The sequence below is a fragment of the Falco cherrug genome, chromosome 13 (assembly GCF_023634085.1).
Source record: "Falco cherrug isolate bFalChe1 chromosome 13, bFalChe1.pri, whole genome shotgun sequence".
Lineage (NCBI taxonomy): Eukaryota > Metazoa > Chordata > Aves > Falconiformes > Falconidae > Falco > Falco cherrug.
The window spans coordinates 22,976,831-22,996,936 of NC_073709.1; the positions used below are offsets into that span (position 1 = coordinate 22,976,831).

Here is a 20,106-nt window from a genome sequence, read left to right on the forward strand (position 1 = left end):
CGGGGAACCCACTTCCGGCCCGCCCCCGCCCGCCTCGTCACCGCTCGCGGGGCACTCTGGGAGTTGTGGTCTGCCCGCCGCCGCCCTCTCGCCGTCCTTCGCCCTTCCCGCCTCCTTCGGCGTGAGGGGATGCCCGGGACCGGGGCATCTCCGGCCTCGCCGCTAAAGCCGGGCCCGTGAGGGCGGGGGGGCTCCGGGACCGCCCGGGGGGCCCCGGCACCCGGCGTGGGTGGGAAGGAAAAAAACCTGAACGACGTGAATCGGGCAACTACAGCTTTAGGGCAAATGTTACAAAGGGGAGAGGGTATAAACGCTGTTGCTCTGCCGCCCTCCACCCCCACTTCCCACAGGGGCCGTGTGCCGCTCAAGCTGTAGCACAGTAGCAGCTCAGCCTGGCCTATCCCAGTAGAGCTCCAGGTTTGCAGCTCCAGGAGAACCTCACCACCAACAAAGCCAGCAAACGATGATCCTCAGTAACCCTGCTCCATTTAGTTCATGCAGGCTCTGTTTCTTACAGTGTCTTCTCAAAAACCTGTTGTGCCACTGTTGTACCCAGGGGCTGCTCTGCCCGTTGGCACTGCACCGTTGCAATGACAGCTGGGCCGCCCAAGCGCCTGCTGGGCTTTGTACCACACCTTCCTTTGCCTGCTGGAAATTTCTGTGTGGACTCAAGCATCATGCATGAACTAAATATTATTTCCACCTCGCACCCTCTGTCGGCCTTCACAGAGATAAGGACCCACCCTACAGGAGCCTACCCCAGCAAATCCTGCTGAGGAAGAAGTCTCTGCTCCAGACAATTTACACTCCCAAGTCTAGGCGGTGCATGGGAGGGGAATAAACAGGCAGGAAAGACAAACCTGAGTTGTAATCGCCTGAAGCACGAGCCGAAGATGGCCATAAATGTTACCTTCGCCAAGCAGTACTAACTTAGAACAACTGTGCCTTGAAAGCAACTTCTAGTTCACATCTTATGTTCCTTAACAATTTTTAAACATTCTCACAGGAGGTATGCACAGTTGGGCTTTGCCTTTTCTTGTCTCATTTCTCTCTTCTTCCTTCCTCATTGTCCCCTCAGCTAATATTTTAAATACCGAATTATCGAAGGGAGATACATTATCTTATATCTGTCCAAGAAGTAACAAATACATCTATGGCCATATGTTAATATAAGAAGGTGGGCCGCACGCCATTGCCTGGCTACTCTCAAAGAGATTTAACGTTCTTTGCATCAGGGGGCAGTAGCGCACGCTCACACGTTCGTCATACTATATCAGCACTTGTTTCTGAAACCTCAAGGGTTTATAAATCATTGCCTTTACTTACACGCTGTGCTTGGGAGTTCTGGGGAATTTTGAGATGAAGGGAAGATACATGTCTGGAAAGACTGATTGTAAGAGCTGAGAAAATTGGGTTTAGCCAGCGCTATGTGGGAATCACAGAATGGGAAAAAGATGGCCTTTAGAATATTAATTTTACCTCCTAATAGGCTAAGAATAAGGGTAACTTCCTTTTGTCTGCTTTTACCCTTAAAATATGCAGGCTATGTATTTTTATTGTATTTGTTTTTATATCATTAGCCACTTTTTGAGTAATTGTTCTTAGAACACAGAAAATAATTATATATTCCTTAGAAGATCAGTAAAGCCCTTGCTGTTTCTCATTCATGTGCTGTCGATGCCTAAGAAATGCAGAAAGAACATGATGCTTCTTTGGAACAAGGCAGAGGGTGAAAGAAAGCTGTATGATTTAATTGTCTCTCCTTCTGGGCTGCACGAAGAAAATGTTAGAAAAATCCTGGGGTTTAGTAATGTGAAAGGCATCTCTTTTTACCTAGAAAGGTGAGTGACCCAAACAGAAATCCGGCTGCAAAGACATTATTTCAATATGAGCATGACAACTTCCTGGGTATCATTTTTTATAACTTTGGGTAGAACTTTCCATAACTTTTAGCCTGTGCCATTAACTTCATAAGCAAAGATATTATTCAAATTCAGGAACAATAATTAAGGTTGAGGAGACTGCCTTTATCTTCTGCCAAAAAACCTAACTCTTCCCAGGTCTATTATCAGATAGAAATTGGAGAAATGAAATCTGGAGAATTTAATGTTTCAACAGTGTTAACAGTAAAACTTTATAGCATTTGTCTGCTCTAGCTGATATGCTTCTGGTCTCACCTTGCTTTTAAAATACAAGATAGCCCACAGAATACTACAGACTATTGTCATGAAAGACGCAGATATCATCTATATCTCTTTCGCCTCCTGACCCATCTGTTTAAGCACTGTTTGCCTCTGTCAATAAAACAAACAAACAAAAAAACCAAACAAAAAAAACCTAAATGGCACTTCGACTGAGGGTCAATTAACTTGATTATGTTCCGGTATTTTTAATAAATGTCTCATCCATTAAAAATGCAAATGAGTAGGCATAATTGAGCAAATATTAATTGTGGCAGTGGAGATAATGGTTCCTTTCTAAAAACTGTTTTAGAAGGTACTAATGAAACAGGATCTTTCACACTAGAACACTGCCTCTCGATCCCAGTCTAACAGAAGTCACCAGTGGCAGCCAAGCTGAAGCCCAGCTGTTTTGAAAGAGAAAAGGCATCCAATAAAGCATGCTCCAAAGAAGTGCCCTGCTTACAGAAATTATTGTTGTCTTGGCTGAGTACTGCTTGAATGTGATCATCTTCAGGGCATGTTGCATTTGTGACTAGGAATGGATGAAGTCATAAGGTAAAGGGATGATGGAGGGAAATTTTAAGTGGCTGGTTTGCTGGCGTGTTCATTGTACCTTAAATGCAGTCAATTTAATATCACTGTATTAATTTGAATATAAATAGAATACTGTTGTGTATCTAGGCTGCAGGGAGAGATGTCTTCTTTATAGACTCAGAAAAATAAAATGCTATTTAATTTTCTCCCCATTGATGGAGTTTTCTGGCAATCATTATGAAAGGCAAGTCTTGTGAGAAGGATTCAGAAATTTTCTGTTCTCTGTGAAAGGTTCATCTCCTGATACTGTTAAAAAACATTTTAAAAGCATTTGTTTCCTTGTTTGCTCCCTAAAACAATGCTGTAGTTGTAACTTAATTTCAAAGTTTAGCTATTAAAGCAAATGATCGGCATTTTTCTGCATTAAGTTGATATTATGTAGCTATATCTAAGATTATCTCCTTGCAAAGGCACTTGTATTTCTTCAATCTCCCCTAAGTCAGCAACCTTTTCCACCAAATAAAGAATGTGTCAAAGTGTAAGATTCAGGTTTATATTTTCAATAACAGTAATTTTGATAAAACAGTTTGCCTAGCAGATACTGAATGACCAAAGCAGTTATTTTTACATAGCAAATATAATTTTTAAAGCCATTACCATTTACATGGTCTCCTTCCCTTCCTCTTCAGTGCCAGATGAGGTAGGTTTGTAGTCACCATCTCCTGCATTGTCTTCAGATAAATTCAGATGGTAATTCTTTTATTTCTGTACTGCCGATTCCAGTGACAAATTATGCTGACCAAAATAGAATTTTGCCTGTGATAATGTTAATTAAAAGATGAATTGTGAATGAGGTGAACAATGACACCCAGAACTTGGTGGATTGATAAGACATAGTTCACTAAGCAAGACATTATTCAGAACAAAAGAGCACACGGTAATCTGCAAACACAAGTTATTTTAGGAATTAGGTTCAGAATTAGAGTATTAAAAATACTATCTGACAAACTGTAGGCGATTCTTTGTTCCTTGGAGGCACTAGTGCTTTAATATCAGCCCTTTTAGCAATATATCAGAATAACCTTATTTCTTTTCCCTGCTTTGTCATTGCATGATCTTAGATTATAGGTGTATAATACTCTAAACATGATGTCAAGAAAAATGCTTAAAAAAAGGTACTAAAAGCAGAGCATATTGCATGATAACAGTGAACGTAGGAGACATGATGGAAAGCATAAAGATACTGTGGCCATCTTCGTGTCTGGTGAATGCTCTCTGCAAGTCTAGCAAAGGCAGTTACATAACTGATTTTTATTGCATTAGGCAACAGCAATATTGCTAAGCAAACCGATGGGCAGAATTAGAAAGCTTCTTCCACAGTGGAAATGAAGAAAAAAGACTGAGGAAGGGTTCTCATTTAACATCCAGAAAGAGGGCAGGGCAAGAGGGTGTGCATCTTCATTAGTGGATCATGTCAGGGTGATGACATGAATTATCCTCATCACGCAGTGTCTTAGAAAAAATACAGTGCAAACTGACTCTGTGATAATTTTGTTGCTTTCTGCAATGTAACATGTCAACAGCATAGAGCTCAAGCTGGTAAGTTAAAATGCCAACCTCTAAAAGCGATTTAACAGGAGCTAAGATAATAGTAATGAGTTGTAGGGGGGGGGGGAATAACATGGGAGCAAAGGAAAAGAAAATACACATGCAAAAATGCGCCTGATCTCATTTGTTTTCACTGTAAATTCAGAACACTACTAGTGTATATGTAGACATAGCAGTTAATACAAAGAGGTCTGTGAGCTGGTACAAAGAAACCCTACGTTCGTGGCGCATGGGTGGTCAGCTTTGACACCTAGGAAGGTGCAACTTGAAATTTTTGCTGTAGCTAACTCCCCACCTATTCACTGATGCCGGTGAACATACAGGCTTGTGTTGCAACTTTCCCCTTAGCGGGCCTTTCTTTCATGTGGTTGCCTATTTTTCATGCTTGAACAAACTTAATTATTCTTGAGACTTCTGCCACTTGTGTTTATGTGGCCAACAAAGTGATGGGAGGGAGGGTATACAGACAGGTAGCCACCCATATGAAGTGTAATTGTATATGCTACGTTGCTGTAGCATCGGACTTTTAAAACCCCAGCACTAAGAAAGCTCAGTCACGGGTATTTGGCATCAACTGCAGCACAAGAAAGTGCATTGTCAAAGTTCAGAGACCTAAACCTGTTCTCATGGGTGTAGGATGTGGTGAAGTAGGCAGGTTAAGCAGCGCTGCTCCAACCGAGGCGGACCTTCTGAGTCATGACCGCGTCTGGGTCCGGAGCAGCAGAAAAAAATCTTGCTTTTCCATATTGGCAGCACTAGGTGGCAATGCGTTGCACAGGCATGGCAGTGCAGAAGTCCTCTTCTGCTGCTTCCACTCCCAGCCCTCGCCAGCTCCCACTCGCTCCAGTCTGCAACCGGAAGGGTGTGGGCGGTGGGACTGGAGCAGCCATCCGACTTCAGAATTTTTTTCTCTCAAATTAGGCTTTAACTACTTGGTGACTCGTACTTTGGAAAATTCAAGACATTTTTTGAATGTCAGGTGTTAGAAGACGAGAGACATGATGTGAAAGACGTGTCTGGGGGCCACGGATGGGGCCTGGGGTGGTGGGAGAGGCAGGAGAGAGAGAGAAGCCGGAGTGGCCAAGGAGTTGCCCGCAAAGGTGGATGGCAGGACGAGCGCAGCCGCAGTCATCCTGTGGCAGGAGAAACTGGAGCAACCTCCTCTAGCAAGGCCCCCAGCCTACAGCATGGCAGAGGAGCTTCTGGGTGTCATGAACAACTGGACACTGCGATGGTGATGCTCAACGACATTGCTTGTTCTTGGCTGATAGAGATGAGAACTGATTGTGAACCCCTGGAGGAAGAGTTCTGGGCTCCATTTGAAACCGCTTTTATGTGTAGTTACAGAGGGGATGCACAGAGGAAATGGGAACGTACAGCCCACAAGCAAAGGCAGGGTGGATGAAAGATTTATCTGGGAATATGAAAATGCTTTGAACAAGTCAACTAACTCTTCTTCTTTTCCCCTTCATTCGCACAACGGAGCAATTTTAAATTAGAACAGGTTGTAACAGATTTAATTTAGATCACCATGGTGCCTAGTGTAATGCTACAGCATTTTCTAGTTTATCTTTTCCCCTGATTTTAAAGGGCTAAACAGTTTTTAAATTGTGAATTTGTTTTAGAATGTATGGCTGCTAGACAGTCCTAACCAATTAGAAATTTTTTTACCGCACCATGATTAATTTTGTTAGATAAAACTACTGAAATACAACTGAAGGTAGAAATAAAAAGCATTTAAGTGCTGTACAGCCACAATTTACTCTTCAGAGATGCATTTAATGCTGTTTCCAGCAGAACAGCTTCATCCATTTTCCAAACATTCATTTGTTTATTTCAAGATTAGTCTCAGTTATAAACAGACATTAAATCACCTCCAGGCCCTAATACATTGTAATGAAGTATTGTAAACCATGTAGTATGTTGGTTTAAACAATGTAATCAGAAGGCAACAAAACCATTTTCTCCTGGTTCTTGCTGGCTCCCTGACTTCTTCTGTCTGTTCAAAGAAAAGTTCTTTTTAGTCTGTAAATGTCAAGGTCAATCAGAGGTCAAGTTTGTGCTTTTGAGCTGTGGTTCCTTTCAGGTTATTGGCTTTGTTTTATTACTGAAAGGAACCATCCATTTTGGCATATAGAGCAAAGAAGTCATGTAATCCTATTAAATACAAAACCAACATGTACAAATAATGGTGAGGGTTTGACAACTGCACAAAAGCCCCCTTTTTCTGCCCACGGTTAAGCCTGCGCTGAGTAATTAATGGTCCTTCTATGAGCCTGTCTACACTGGGAAAACTGCCTAACTAGTTTTCAAAACACTCACTTGAAAACGGGTTACAAGCACAGCTGAGAGCCCCTTTTAGGCAAGCTGGCATCTTTCTACTGCGATGCTCAGGAATGGGAGGGGGAAAGAAGCAGCTACCTGTCGCCTTCCATCTCAGAGCAGAAAATTGCACAGAAGGAGACAGGCACAATCCTAGGCAGAGGATCCTTGGAAGCAGAGAGACTTGAATTAACAAGGAAGAAGGAGGGAAGCATCTGCAGAGAGTTAAGGATAAAAGGAGGTACTTTAAGTTACTAGAAAATAAAGTTGCTTTGTTGGCAGTAGAGGGAAGAAGTGGAAAGCCAGGGTTACAGCACACAAGTTCAGATGTAACTGAATCATTATGTACTAGGCACAAAATCTAAGACAAAAAAAATTAACTACAAATATCTCGCTGATTTCCTTATGAAGAATGCTTATGCATAGGGCAAGCTCAGTAGAAGAAAAAATTTGGAAAAAGAAACAAGGTATAATCAGAGGTTAAAATGGAACAAAGAAAGCATAGGATAATTTAAAGAAATCTGTCCTCACAGTGGTATCTACACAGAGGTAATCGAGGGAAAATGCTGAGGATTTTCATGTTCAATTAGTTATGAACAAATGTAAACCATGGGCTTGCAGCGCTGTCAGTTCTATGTGTCACTTCTTTTGGGGACAGTCAACTGCAGTGCGTGAAAACTACTGAAGCTGTGCAAAACCCCCTTTTCAGAAACAGCATTCATAACATTATTTTCGCATCCCTCAGACAAACATATAGGTTATCACAACCTTAAAATCTCTGTCTGCTGGCAAGACAAGACATTACCATCCTGGAGCGTATGCAAGCATATGAACCAACTGGATCTATTACTAATAAAAAGAGATGAGCTGATTGAGAGTGCAGATTGCAATTGCAGATAAGATGAAGAACTGCATGAAACATAGGCAGGAGCTGCAGAAATGAGCACCAAAGCAGACATACAATTGAATATAATAAACATTACAGAAGTGGAAATGGGAAGCAGAGAAATCTACATTACCCAGATTGTGAAGCAAGCCTTACAAAAAGCCAGACAGTAAAAGTTTCCAGCCTGTCATATTGCAAGGTCAGATAGACAACAAAGATGCTTGGAACTTAAGTGTGGAACAGGTTTAAGATCTTCAGATAGCCTTGTGATAGGAAGGGAACAACACTGGCACATGGCTAGGGAAGGACCTCCACACAGGACTGCTCCTTCAACACAGACTCAAGAGTATTTCGGCAGACACTTCAGTGAGAATGGCCTCGAATGGTGCAGTCTTAAAACAAGTCTGGAAGAAGCCTCACTCAGTCCTGGGTTTGCTCCCTTGGTTGAGTGTATTTTAAGAAGGCCACAGGTTCACTATGCGTAATTAGGGCTGAATTTATTTTCTTGTTCTCCTTTGTTCCCAGCGCATCACTCAAGTAGTGCAAAGAAAGTGAAATACACCCACAACTCATCTGGGGATTTCCTCAACTGATACACAATCAATGTGTAATAAGCATCTTTGCCTTTCTCTGGGGTGCAGAGGAATTATCAGTGTCTCAATCTTCAGCTATCACTAGCTGCTAGATTAGTCACCTAGCATGGTACTCAAAACAAAAAGCCATGGAGCTGTACCTGTCCTCCCAAGGGGGTTTAGAGGAGATGTTTGCAAAGTAAGAGGACATATGAGCTGTAAAATATATACCCAGAGAAACACAAATGCATGCCTTGTCACTGTTAAAATTTCTGAATAAAGGGAAATGGATTCTGCAGATGAACACATCAACTAAAGCAAATGTTGATTTCAGAAACCTCCGTTCCCTCCCTAGATGTGACTCTCCACATATCTTCAAGCTTTTCTAGCAAGCGGGCAATGCTGTGGGTGCTGCAGGCTATGAGATGAGCCTTCTGGTCCATAAGTTATCCACTCGTCACTGGTGGGTCCCCAGGGAGCTCTCAGATATCAGAGGACACATTGGTACTACACATGGCTAAAAGAAAACTTTGGTGACTTTTATAGGAAAATTCCACACTTAGTGACCCAGAAGAGAGGGTTTTATTTTTTCCCCTCCGAAAACAATCTCATTCCCAATTTATACCATAAGCTGTCTTCTCAACAGAACAGACCCTGAAGTCTGAGACCTTAGCCTCACAGACCTAAGCTTGCATCTGGAGCACCACATGGAGATTGTTTGGGGGATACTGTGTTTAATTTCCCAACTTCCATATTTGTTTAGAGGCTCACAGGTCATTTGAATGGGATGGAGGTAGTTTCTTCATGCCTAGAAGCAAAATCAGTCCATCAGAAAGCATACTATAAGACTTCACGTATTTACATATCCCTGGATTTACTTGTCATCTGCTGCCCTTCAGCTGCTGCTGGCAAAACTATCTCAGCTATAGAACAAATTGGTTTTCCTCTACTGTTAACTTTGTTAACCTGCTTTATAGGGGCCCCTTGCAGTTCCCTGTCTCACTGCAGCTATACAGTAACTGCATTGCCTTTTCTGCTTTCTAGTTTTTGGTGCAGCTTTCACCTTCTCAAGTGTTTTGGGGCCACTAAAGAAAACCACTGAGACAGAAATGTAAATGTGCTTGTCTTCTATTGTAAGTGCGTTTCCATCACTATAAAAATGTGAAACGATACAGCTTATTTCAATTTGATGGTTTAAGTGCCTTAAATCACTATAAATAGAATATACTGTGTACATATTGGATATACAATATGAGTCTAGCTATGTTAATTAATATTATTTTTTAAATCATGACAGCTGCAACCTTGCAGCTTAAATGTGTATCTGCCCACTGTCACATATGTAAGAAACAAATAAGTAAGATGCAGCAAGACCTAGAAGTGACCGGTATATATGACTATAACAGACTTGCATAAAAATTCAGGTTACAGTTCTGAATGGGAAAGTTCAGAGCAGAAGTAGTGGATGGTTGTTTTCTTTTAAACTCCCTCCACAAACCCTATACAGGGTATATTCAACTCTGCATAAAATCAGAAAAATAATTTGCTTCTTTGCTGAGGAATATGAAATAGAATACTGAGAATCTGCTGAAAGGAGGGCGATATGATGACTGGGATAGGTCTGATCAGAGATGGCCGCCTGAGCTCTTTCCACACAAGATGCGGTGTGCTATTGCTAATATCATATCCACTTCTGACAGAAAAAATCCTGAAAAAATAACACTGCTGCCATTGCACTGAAGTTCACTACATACACTGGAAAACTTTAATCTTGATCTCAGTTGTCAGCATAGACTTGGACATGCTGCACATTGTGGTAGGGAACCACACTGACTTATCATTTCTGTATTTCAGTATTATCCTTCTGTTACAGAAAATGATTTAGATTAACTGCAACTTAAAGTTAAGATGTCAGGCTTCCTTCTACTCTCATCACACATCTTTTCCATAACTGTTTAATCTTTAGAAAATTTTTGCATGCAATCGGCTTCATTTTTCCTTCCCGTACTCAAAAGTACGGTTTCTCTCATTCAGCAAACACCTCAGAAATTAGTATAGCTCTGTGTAACAAGCCATCCTAAAGTCTCTTTCTGTATATGTCAATTTTACCGCATAACAGATTTTCAAAGTCAGGAAAAAACAATTCACAAAGATTGGTGGGGGCATTCAACAGAAGTCGTAGGAGACACTACCTTCAATCTGTCACTATATTTCACTGGGTTTTAAGCTGATGGTGTCTCTGTCAAGGTAGTTTCCGTTGAATACTGTAATTGACTTGAATCTTTGTCTGCAAACAGGACTATGTATTTCTTCCCAGTAGTACATCAGCAGGACATTTAGAACAAGGTGTTTTTCTTTGTACAGCAGTTTTCAGCTGTTACTACCGGGACTGCATACAAAACCAGGAGGATAAAACTTCTTGCACATCAGTCAAAGCTCCAAACATTTTGAGTTGAGTGTAAGACTGACTTGAAAAATACTGGCCTGCCTTTAAGACACAGCAAAATGCAAAGACTTAGGAGACTTGGTTTCATACTTTACCTCTGTCACTACTTTCCTAGATGATGTTGGACCACCTCTGTTCCCTAGTTTACCACCTGTAAAATGGGGACTGTATTACTGGCCCCTGACTGTAAGACACTCTCAGGCCTACTTACACAAAAAGCTGTAACAGAGTGAGTGGTTTTAAAATTTAGAATGGCTCAAACCACACCATTAACTTAAAATCTGGGAATTATTAAAAAAATAAAAATATGAGATTTTCTCTTATGTTAGTTTTATAAAGATACTTGAGTTTTATATGTTTACGCATTCACAATTTGCAAATTTATAATTTATACAATATGTATATATAATGCTCATTTGTAAATTTATAAATATATATGTCAGTGTATTTTATAAAATAAAACATTTCCTCTTCTCCAACATGTGAAAAAGCCACACAAACTGGAGCATTGCTCACTAGGATGTGATCTCACAAGATGGGCCATGTCACTGTATCTCTTGTGTGCACATGTACATTCCCACAGATTATTCCTGACAGCATGATGATATATGGGACTTTTCCAAGAGGAACAGGAATGGACACAAACCAAATGAAGCAAGAATGTCCCCTTTAAAATTCCCAATGTCTCTAGCTCATTTTCCTCTCTAGCTTGCACACAGTTGCAAAACAGTGATAGCGTCATCAAAAAAAAATCTCCAAGTCGTCACTATTTGTAACTTGCCTGTCTGTAACTTCTTTACCAAAACATTCCGAAGCACTTTACAGGCTTTAATTTGTTTCAGAACATCCCTGCAAAGCAGCATCGTACCTCCCATGTGCCCAGCTGCCGTGAGAGCCAGGGAGGTCAAGGCTGGGACCCACCGAGGGCTGCCAAGAGGAGCCCCCATCCAGCGGCACCCAGCTCCATCAGCACTGGCCAGAGCCCCAGGGGCTCAGCAGCTCCCACAGGCTGCACCGGAGGAGCAGCTCATCAACCAGCTCATGGACAGGTGGCTCTAAGCTTTGTTAAAAAGTTCCCTCAGTTCAAGCTGAAAAAAAACCCAAACAGCGCATGTGGACTTCCAGAGCTGACTGTGGTGTGAACAGCCACACGGGTTCACTTTTCCATTATTTTTTTTTTTCTGTCCACTGCCTGGACTGACCTTCTTAAAGAGCATCTTATCTCCTAGATGCAACAGTAGCCATGGCTTCATGAAAATGCAAAGCTATTTAAACCGGTGCGGCTGCAAATCCCGCTTTTGGGCTCAGAACCCTGCCTCCTCTTCTGCTAATTGTCTGGCTGACTCAGTGAAGCAATTCAGGGAAAAATTACCCAGGGTTTCTGCTAGCGCTGGGGGGGATCTGGCTCACCAGGGAAGCGGTGAGCATCTGCGTTGGGTGCAAACAGAAGCAAAACCATGCAGCTGGAAGCAGTAACTTGCAGAGGGGACTGCAAGACCTCAGCCATTGCAATTTACTTTGGTTTTAGCCTTCATGGAAAGAGACCCAGCAGGCAGGGCTTTCACCAGCCGTCTGAGTGACAGCAGCATGCTTTCGTACTCTCCTCTCCTCAGCGCAATTTCTGCCCTATTCCTTATGCTGTGCAATCAGCAAACTGATATGGCTGAATGTGAAGAATTAAAAAAAAGTCTTACTTCCAGGATTAGTTTTCAAATGGTGGTGGCACGGTCTGAGATCAGATTCAGAAATCCGTCACATCTGGGGTCAGAGCAGCTGCTCCACTGGGCAAGAGGCCGCTGGGACCAGAAGCACTGGGATGCTGCTGGTCTGACACAGGCCTCTCCTCACCCAGGCGGTGGGAGCCACCATAGGGAGGTACGCAGCAGTTCGTAGTAGCTGGGGTCTCGGTGCATTTCTACTAAAAATTATTCAGCTCCATTTCAACCTTGGCCATTGTTCATACCTTGCAATGGACATGGTGAGAAGTGACACCGAAGAGCACAAGCTCTTTCATCCTGGAAGCTCTCAATGTCCTGAGCTTCCCTGGGAGGGGACCTAAAGGGGGGAAACACCATACTTGAATGCAAGGAACATCAAGGCAAGAGCGGGGTTGCTCACATGACCTTCAAACAAATCAGAGACACAAAGTTTCTTGACCACAGATGTATCTGGAGTAATGTATTTGCTGATCTGTGAGCAAGCCCACCACCAGCTGTTATTTATTTATCTTGTGTTCAGGTATGTGGGATGCTGTGGCTACTTTCCTTATGATGCACAGGGAATGTGATCGCAGAAAGCACACGTTCAGCTTTTTAAATTATTCTGATGCTACTAATGCCACTTCTGTAAGGCCCCGGTGTTTCTTTAATGGGAAAAAGACAAAGGTAAATGAATGACTAAATCGAAGGGATTCAGGTGATACCAAACTAATTTAGAAGGGAAAGAACCAGCAATGCCATGCTGCAAAACTCACAAATTGAAACGACAAACCAAGTTCAAACATTTAACCAGGAGGTGATTGGTAATTACACCACAGAATGACTGGTAGCAGAGGGCATATTATCCATTTCTTGAAATTTCTGGAATGACTTTTTTTTCCTGGAAAATTAACTAAGCAGGTAATAATCTCAATTACAAATACTACAGTCCACATTATGTAGGATGTCAGATTCTAAGACCAAATTTGCTTCTGATTCTAAATCCTCTATCTGTACACTATATGTCTCAAAAGCTCCATTTTAAAACAAAACTAAGCCTGTCACTGGTTTTGTCCACCCAACTTAGATAATTAAGGTCTGATCATTGTTTTTTTAAGATAACATCCACAATTCAAAATTCAGCTGGAAACGGGCATCCAAAACTGAGAAACTGGATGGACATCCGTATTTTGGCTGCTGTGACTTCGACCGCTAAGAAATGCGATTCACTGAGTCTTAAGGGGTTTTAGTTTAAAGACTCCAGCTGTTGAACAAAGGTATATTGCCTTCCACTGCAGTCAGACTATGTTTTTCTTCAGCATTGTCTTTCTTAGAAAGCCCACAAATTCAAGGCAAAGAGAGCCTCCTTATAAGAACTGAGACATTTGGGAAGATAATGACACAGCAATCCTGTGTCGGAAAGGAATGAACCACGAGGATGATCAGAGAGCTCTGTCACTTCAAAACTCCTCTAATTCTTTCCTTTCCAAAGCAGCCCCGCTTAGAAAAAAAATTAAAATGCATTAACCTCTAACAAAAATCTGACAGAGCGATGGCAGTTACCATAAGACAGTTGCTCCTTTTCTGTTGTTTGTCAGGTGTGGGAGGTTTCGGGAGGCAGCTGAGCCGCCCTGCCAGCTTGCTGCTGCTGCTGCAGGTGGCAGCTCCCCAGGCCCACCCTGTCCCGTGTCCCCCCCAGGCTCTCCTTGCGCTGCCCCTGGCACCCAACTGACCCCCCAGGGAGCTCGCCAAAATGGCAGGAAATTAGCCCAGAGAGGGCACAGCCTTCTGGCTTGGTGAGCTGAACCAGCTCCGCAGGGCAAGCCAGCGGGCAGGGGAGAGCAAGGTTTCCCTCTTCTGATAGCAGCCGGCGGGCGGCTCGGCCGGCCAGGACCTCGCCCCAGCTTCAGGGCTCCCAGCGCTCACCCACTTGCCAGCCATCACCGCCAGAACCTTGTCAAACAACATCGCGACAAGCCCGTAAAATTATTCTGAGATTTAACGCTGAAATAGTAATATGATTTGTTATTCAAAACGGGGAAGTTTGATACTCAAATCCTTGAAGATTAGAAGAAGGATCAGGAAAACAGAACATAAATTAAGGCTTTGTGCTTTTGATGGAGACCAATTCATAAATTGCAGGATAAGTACAAAGAATGCAGTCTGGCTATAGCCAGTCCCCACAGTTGTCTTGAAACGTCCAAAGCTAATAAACTAGTTTCTCATTCAGAAGAGTTTTGTGTAGCTAAATTTAATGGCAGAGTAAGACGGGCCCCATTTTATAGTATGTCAGAAGGCTGCTTGATAAGGATTCTTTGTTCAAATTTTAATTAGACGTGCTTCTGTTTTGAGAGCTACAGCACAAACCTGCGTTTTCCAGGTAAATCAAGTAACACCTAGCTGATTCAATATAGATTTGTTTGTATTGATTAGTTGGACAAACCGAGAAGCTGAGACAAACCTAGAAAGACTGCGTTACATTCCATTGCTTATTTTCAAAGGTCATTTTGGAAATCACCAGTAATATGGGCTACTCTGGGTTTCAGGCTAGACACAAAAAACAAACAGAGGCAAGACACATGTTGAGTTGTGGTTTTAATTCTATTTTCCACATAGTTTATATGACTTAGGACTCCAGCAAGCAAACAAGCCAACCATTGACTCCAAAGCTCAGCATAGATTTTGCATAGCTCAGCACGGAGAAGTTAAAATATCTGAATGGTATTTTTCACTTAAGTAAAAATAAAATTAGAAAATGACTAGCTGGTCGGGAGGGCTGGGGGTGGGTGGTGGAGAACCTTTCTCTTAACATTTTAAAAAACTGAGACCTTTGCGTATAGTACAAAGGAGTTTAATAGCCAATGGGTGATATCATACTTTTTTGCTTTTGCTCTAATCTACACTGTAAATCAAAACAATCTCATAAAAGGTTAAATTATTAAGAACAGTGGCCCAATGGAAGTGTCATGCAACCAGGAAACCAGGATGACCATAAAAAGAAAATGAGGCTGCTGGTAACCATTATAATATAAGGCTGAATCAGAAATGCTAACACCAAAGACCTTTTTCTGTTCCAGTTACAACCCTTGAGAGTTTTGTCTGGGTTTTTTTTTTTTTTTTAAACCTCTCTGAAGGCAGAAGTAGGCCCTATAACCACCCCCGTTTCAGTTTCTCTCTTCCCAGCTATGGCTTCTTACAGCAACTTGTCTGTCATTGTCCGTGAGCTTAAACAGAGCACAGCATAAGCTCCATGCATCACATATCTGTCCCCAAGATGCAAAATCCTTCCCTGCAAGGGAACATTTTGGTGCAATCTAATGCAAATTCTAAGCTCAAGGGAGGCAGGGCCTATGAGGTATTTTGCCAGAACATTTCTGTAGAATGAAAGGGGGGAAAAAAGAAGAAAAGCTGATGATTTAAGACTACCGGTGGCAAAGATCAGTGACCACAGGAGCAAGTTCCTACGAGGCTCGCCGCATTAAAGAATTAACTTCCAAATTAACCCGGAGCGCTGGAGCCCGGCTGGGGCCGCGGCAACCCCCGCAGCCCTTCCCCGCGCCGGGCGCACGCCTCCCGGCTGGGGGAGCACCCTCACCGCGGCGACTGCCCGCCTCGGGGCTGGGGGAGGCCCGGCCGCAGCCCCCGCCGCCCCCGGCCCGGCTCCCCGTGACACCCCCTCTGCGGCCGGGAGGACCCCCTCCGCAGCCCCTCGGCGGCGGGGAGCACCCTCCTCTGCAGCCCCTCGGCGGCGGGACCCCCGGCAGCCCCCGGGCTGGCGCGGCGTCCGCCCGCGGCGCCGCTGTCACCCCCCGGCGCCGCCGCCCGGGCGGGAGCGGGAGCCGGCCCCGGCCCCACCGCCCTGCGGCATGCGGCGGCGGCGCCGGGAGCCCGCGGCAGCCCCTCTCCCGCCTCCCGCCGACCCGCGGCCCCGGCGGCGGGAGCCGCTGACAGGTCGCCGCCGGTGGCCCCGGCACCTGCGCTGCGCTCGCCGCCCTGAGAGGAGGGGCTGCCGGCGAGACAGCGGCGCGGCGGAGCAGGAGGCGGCGGCGGCGCACGGCCGGCGGCGGGCCCCCGGGGGCGGCGGGCGCCCCTCGCCCTCGCCCTGCCGCGGGGCCAGGCGGCCGCGGCGCCACCGACACCTTACTTCCTGCTTCGCTACCCAGGGCCAGACCCATCGCGGCGGAGGGATCCCGCCGCCTCCCGCAGCCTCCTCCCCCTTCTGCTTCTGCTTCCCCCCCGCTCCCGCTCCCCCTCTCCCCTCTCCCTTCTGCAAGAGAATAATTTGACAGCGATTTGCTGACACCGGGATTTTTTTTTTTTTAATTTTTTTTTTTTTTTTTTCATCACGGACTCGGCAACGCAGCGCGGCGGGAGGGGGAGGCCGTGGCCGGAGGTAAGTGCCGGTGCTCGGAGCCTCCCCCGGCGCGGGGCGGGGGGGGTGCGGCGGGCCCCCGCCCCGCTCCGCTCCATGTGCCGCCGCCGGGGTGGGTGCCTGGCCGCGGGGCCGGGGCCGGGCCGGGGGGAGTATGTTTCCTGGCGGAGCGATATTTGTTTACAGGATGAGAGCCGTACTGTAAGTGAAGTAGGACCGAGCCCGGGCAGCTCCGTAATAAATTAATATCGCAACTGCTCCCTCCTCGCCGACACCGACATAAGCCCCGCGCCCGGCCCCGCCGCTCCCCGCGCCCGGCCCCCGCGCCTGCACTTGTTGCAGACTCCACGCCAGGTAGGGCAACGCTCCGCAAGTTTCATTTTTGCAGGAGCTGGGGCTGCGCTGGAAGGGAGGAAAAAAAAAAGGCGGGGGGGTGGGGGGGAAAGTTTGCAGTTCACTTTCGGTCTGCAGCGCCGAGTAGGCGAGGCCCTGCCGCCTCCTCCTCCTCACCGACCGCCGCTCCCCGCCGGCCGGCCGCGGGCAGGGAGGGGGCGCCCGGGGCGGCGGGAGCGGGCTGGGGGCGGGCGCGGCCGCGGGGCGCTGCCCCCTACCTGGCCGGGCGGGCGGGCGGGCCGGTCCCGGGCGCCGCGGAGGGGAGGCGGGGAAGGCCGGCACGGCACGGCACGGCTCGGCGCGGAAGTTGTCCCGCGGTACCCGCCGCGGCCCCTGACACGCGTGGCCGACCCACGCGCGCCTGCGCCCCGCCGGCAGCGGTGGCCGTGTCAGCCGGTGCGGGACGCGGAGCCCTCCCCTGCGGCCGGGCGGCACCGCCGGGTGCGAACTTCTCCGGGAGAAACGTGGCCGCCGCCGCCTTCCCGCGGGAGGGACGCGCGGCGCGGCTGGGGGGCGCGGGGGGGCTGCGCTTCCCGGCCCGGCGCGGGGGGAACGGATAGGAACTCTTAGCCAGATGTTTTAAATAGCGGAGGGGTGATTTGCAAGTAAAATTAATTGGCAGTTAACCAGTTAATAAATGGATAATGCCTACTCATCCCTCGACTGACTTTACCGGAGCGGTTTTCGCTTGTGCTGCGCACCGGCCGGGCTCGGCTGCTGGCGGTGCGCGCTGGGCGGGGGTCGTGCTTCGTCCGGTGACACCCGCCGGTGCCGAACGCCGGTCGCTGTTGAGGTGGTGACCGGTGCGGTTCGTGGGTTTTTACTGGACTAATACGATGGGAGTAAAATAAATATGTTGACCCATAACTATTTATGGAAAACATTGCACGTGCTTAACTGTGCAATGAATGTTTTAGGCGGGTAGTCACAGCGGGTGAAGTTTTATGTCATCACCAGCTGTAACTTTACTGTAAGTATGGGAGGAGGGGAGAGTTCACCTGGTGAGCTTGGGCCTGGCCTGGGCCACCGTCCTGCTTGGGCCACGGGCCCACCGTGGGGGGCTCCCCTGGGGACCTGCCCCCGCGGGCAGCATCATAGTGAAGTGACCTGTCTGCACCGTGTGTGTGTATGCGTGGACCATTCCTGCGTGTGGTACATGCAGCTGTTTGCTGCCATGGCTTAGCTACTTGGTGGTCTTCTTATGATGTTGGATTGGATCAGAGCGGAGTCCTTTCCTTGATGAGGCGCGTCTATCAGGAAATAACCCGTTGAACTCTGTTATTCCCTGAAGTGGCGGGGCGTGATGTGCCCTAGTGGGTATATCACCTCTTCTAAGGCTTGTGCAAGGTGGGTATGTTACCTTCTCTTCTAAGGCTTGTGCGAGGCATGTACTTGACACAAAGGTGTTGCTTCATCAATGCTCCATGCATGCGTGGCATGAAAGTTAAGCTATGCAGCCTTGCTTAAAAAAAAAATGTTCAGAATTTAGGTGAGTGATTTTTCATATGAAGAAAACGTATGCATTTTTCTTGTACTTTGGAAAAATTTAGGGCTTAGATATACCCTACTCAAACATTTTGGTGGAAATAAACGCTCTTATGATCAGTTCTGCTACCACTAAGCAGCTCACATTTCTGAAGTTGGGAGACTCCAGTGAGGAGCTGAGCAGCATTGTCAGCGTGGTCGTCAAAGCAGTGTATCTTGAAGAGCCAAAAAATCTCCAATACAAGTAATGTACTTCACTGTGGAAGCTGGCCGGAGCAAGGAGTGGAGAGTCAGCGTCTCAGTGAAATGAGGCCAGAGCTTAATCACACTGCTATCAATGTTATGTCCTGCTGTTGGCATCCCTCCCTGGGGGACAGGGATGAGGCTAGGGGGTAGCTAGGTAGGCATCCTGCCTCAAGTGTTTACATCACTCCCCTATGGGCCAGCATGAGCATAAATAAACCACAGTGTGACTAACTTCTCTACTACCTAATATTGACTCATGTTGTATTTGGATAGACTGAAAAAAGCCTCTGATGTCGTACCCATTTAGTTTCCTCCACCTTTATGTTACTGCTGGTGACCTGTCCCTTAAGAATAGTATGCATTCAAGACCATAAAGCCAGATCTCATTTCAGGTTTGTTTCGCTTTTGGGTAGTACTCAAGTAGCCTAGGTAGATAAAAATAATTCCTAGATTTAAACTCTAAACACTGTTACTTCTCTTCCTCTGGCCATTTTAATTCTTCCAGTAGTGTAGTGAGGCTTGCCGTTATAAATTGAGCTTGTAACATGGCATCTGTCAGAGGGAGTACGAGAAAAGTCTAAGAAGAACAGTCCTGTAGTGTACTGTAGGTTTCCTAAAGGAGTAAGATAATATTTTGCTGTGAATATTTTAATTTTATATTTTTGTTTGTTCTAATCAAGCAGTGAATATGTCGCTTAAAAACTTCCTCAGCAAAGTGTTCAAGGAGGCTCTTCTCTCCCTTTCCCAATGCTGTAATGGGACAGTAGTAAACTAAAGGGAGGGGGGGCCCTGCGATCTGTAATGTCATCATGAATTTCTGATGCTGTAAAGTCGTGTCTCCTTATGATGTGTCATAATATCTTGCAAGATAAGGCAGTTAGATTTTAGTTTCCTTAGAAATACCTTTTAAAAGAAAAGAAAAAACACAACAAAACCAGCGGTGTTCGAGAGTTACAGAATAATTGTTGATATGGAAACAATTTGTTTCTTCCCCTTGCGTTTTTTTGGGGGCTGCATAGCTTCTAATGAAAAACTATCATCAGAATTGTATTTTTTTCTGTTCCTAAAATTACTGAATCCTGTTGCCTCTCGTCTGCTTGGAAGCAGAAGCATCTTTAAGTGCATCTATGAATTCTGTGTGGCACAGCTGCCACGCACTTGGTTATTTACCTAAGGTGAGCAGCACCAGTGGTTGCACTGACTCCCGTGGCAATGCCTAGAGGAGTACAGTTACTGTGCATGTGAGTATTTGGGGGGGTGGGATGATGAGGAGTGAGGGCTCTGCACTTGAAACTAGAACAAGAAAAGAAGGCAGCAAATTCCATATGTTTTGCTGCATTTGAAGTTATAAAACCTTTTCTT

General features: G+C 45.7%; 1 protein-coding gene across 11 annotated transcripts in view; it reads left to right on the top strand.

Moving 5' to 3' along the window:
• Positions 1-16,573: 16,573 nt before the first annotated feature.
• The window catches only part of TRERF1 (transcriptional regulating factor 1), a 100,530-nt gene continuing 96,997 nt past the window's right edge, over positions 16,574-20,106 (top strand). For 7 of the 11 annotated variants that reach the window (XM_055726218.1, XM_055726221.1, XM_055726220.1 and 4 more), the window contains exon 1: positions 16,653-16,974. The gene's annotated coding sequence lies outside the window, so the exon portion shown is untranslated. The other 4 variants (XM_055726217.1, XM_055726222.1, XM_055726223.1 and 1 more) reach the window with 4 other exon arrangements.